Raw genomic sequence first — 2,779 nt, 5'->3', positions numbered from 1 at the left:
AACAGGTCCAGAAGTGACGAGCTACAAGCAGAGCAGCAGAGGCACAAGACGTGCAAACCGCAGCCCAACAGGTCCTCTGCGGAACAGACCTGAGCAAAGCACTCCTGCCATCTGCTGCCCGAGGGCTCGCACCCCCAGCAGGCTCCTGACGGAGAGGAAAATGTGAGCTGCGACTTCTAAAAGCATTTGATGACACGGCGGGGAATCACACCTACACCTCTACACGCTCAGCAAACCCAACACAGCAAGTTCAGGGAGGAGACACGGCTGTACTTACAGGGCAGTGACTCAGGGCTCAGGCCAAGCACCTGTGGTGCATCAAGACAGGCTGGGTTTTCAGTCTTAGAAAAGCAAAACCTTAACTATTAAGACAGTCACATAAAATTTCATTTTATTTTTTTGTCAGGTGAGCGGGGATGTTGAAGGGAGGAGGAATCCACAAATCAGAATCATAGATAAAATAGCAATTGAAGCAGAGGTGGTTTTAGGACAAGCGATTAAAACAGCTGCCCAAGGGACCTCTCTCATCACCCGAGGCTCTCTTAGGGAGAGCCCAAAACAGCTTTCTCACTGGCTGCACCAGCCTGACACTGAGCTCCAAGATAAACTGGCCACTCGGGTGCCAGACAGACTCCTAATGTCTTCAGGTGTCCCTGATTTGCATGACGAAGCTGGAAACTTGTGTCTGCAAGATGAAGCACGTGCTTTTCTTCCGCACGCAGCTCATCAGCCAGAGCAAAAGGCTGAGGTGCACGATTTCAGCTCCAGTTCACCTCCCTGCCCGTGTGCCAAGGCTCAGAACCGCCACCCTGCCTCTCCCTCCAGCAGCTCTCCTGGCCCTGCGTGGGGCTGGGATGAGATCCAAGCCGACTCTTCCCTCTGCTGACACCATCGGGAACACCTCCAGCAGGCTGCTCAGAACCAATTTCTTAGAGCTTAATTCACCAGAGCGGTAATAGCACTTCAGATGCTCACCTCTAACGCAGAGGCAGGTTTTCCGCTACTGACGAGGCAGCAGGAAGCAAAGAAAAAAGCGCCCCAAATCACCTTCGAATTCTCAGAGGCTTGTGAAACCGTATCCAAAGAGACAGGAATTAATCCTGTGACTGACGTGACCTTCTGCTCCAAACCCCTGCTGGAGACTCGGCTCTCACACAGCTTGAGGGAACACTCGAGAGCCAGAAACGGCAAAAAGCCCTTGTGAGAGCGCAAATAAAGAGCCGCTCGCAGCCCGTGGAGCTAGGCAGCGACTGAAGCTTCTCCGTAAGAGGGGGCCCGAATCCTCACCACAACGCGTGTACGGACATTTACAAACCAAAACCTGCAGAAGATGTAAAGACAGGGTTTTGTTAGACAAACGGATCCAGCTGGTATTAGGAAGAGAACTGCAGTTCACCACCACAGCCAGGGAAGAACTCCAAAGGATTCATTTCACTTGCAACCACGACCTTCCTTACAAGCTGCTCTCTTCCCCACACAAGGGCCCCGTCACCTTTTCCTACACAGGATTAACAACACACCGATGCAAACGCTGAGATGGTTTACAGCACAAGTCACAGCCTGCAGATTAGCACTAGCCAGGGTTTTCCTACGGCACACTGCTGCAAAGGCCGGTCTATGGGGAACGTGGCTCCCTCGCCAGCAGCCCACAGCTCCCAGCGGAGCTCAGATGTGCCACGGAGAACGCAGGCACCATGGAAAGAAATTAAGCCCAGGAGCTTTCTGTGCAAGGAGCAATCATCTGGGATGAAACGAGCGCAACTAGAAAGGGAACAGAAGGGTCTTGTGAGTGGAGCAGCAGCACCAACCTGTCAGCACCGACCGTAAAAAGCACCAGAATGAGCCACGGCAGCGTGCAAATTCCTCATCTTTCCTTCACACCGTGCAAGGCAACCTGACACGAGAATGACACCTAACTGGGGTCACGTCAGCACCAGTGACATTGGCACTTTCTGCTAGCTACTGCAGACAAGAGTCAAAAAGGCTGTATTTTTCCTCCTTTAGATTTTCAGCCCCATTTTAAAGGATCTAAGATGAACTTTTCAGGTACAAAACCAGTGCTGAGTGCATCAACTTCTGCAGCGTACACTCATTTCCAGTTGTGTACCTCTAAGAAAGAATCCTCTCCTCTGTGCTCAGGGAGACCCCCAGCCCCTGAGCTGCAGGGACAGCACGGCCACCAAGCTCCAGAAGCCAGGGCAACGCCACGTGCACTGCCAACCTCCTCGCTGCCAAGCTGGGGGAATTTCTCAGAAGGAAACTACCCACTCCAATAACTCAGCCACCGATGCAGGTATACTAAACCAGCCTCTGCTGATGACGCTGCACCTAGAGAAAGGTTTCTGGAGAGGAGGATGTGCTTTGTCACCACTGCTGCAATTGCTCGTTAAGCAGCCAGCCAGCCTGCAGCAGGGGACCTCACAAGTTTTCACGAGGGTAAAGCAGCTCTCCCAGGAGGACAGATTGGCCAGGAGCACAGCAAAGGCTCCGAAGTCCCCTCCTCGAAGGAGGGCTCGTTCATGGGAGACTGCTAATGGCCACAGCAGGGGGTTTGTGTCCATCCAGTCGATTAGATGTTCTCTGATCCACCTCTGACTGCGAGATATTTTTGTTCCAGTACATTCTTTTTGCAGTAACAAAGCTCTATGTCCTCCTCTGCAGGATCCCTTCAGCTATACAAAGCTACGTTACAGACTGGGTACCAAGGACTGCTAGGGAGCAGTGTGGGGGTGACAGGGAGGAAAGGGCAGTCACGGATATTTTAACAGGGATGTGTACA

Source organism: Cygnus olor, chromosome 12, assembly GCF_009769625.2.
Source record: "Cygnus olor isolate bCygOlo1 chromosome 12, bCygOlo1.pri.v2, whole genome shotgun sequence".
Taxonomy (NCBI): Eukaryota; Metazoa; Chordata; class Aves; order Anseriformes; family Anatidae; genus Cygnus; species Cygnus olor.
Note: the sequence above shows the minus strand (reverse complement) of the source record.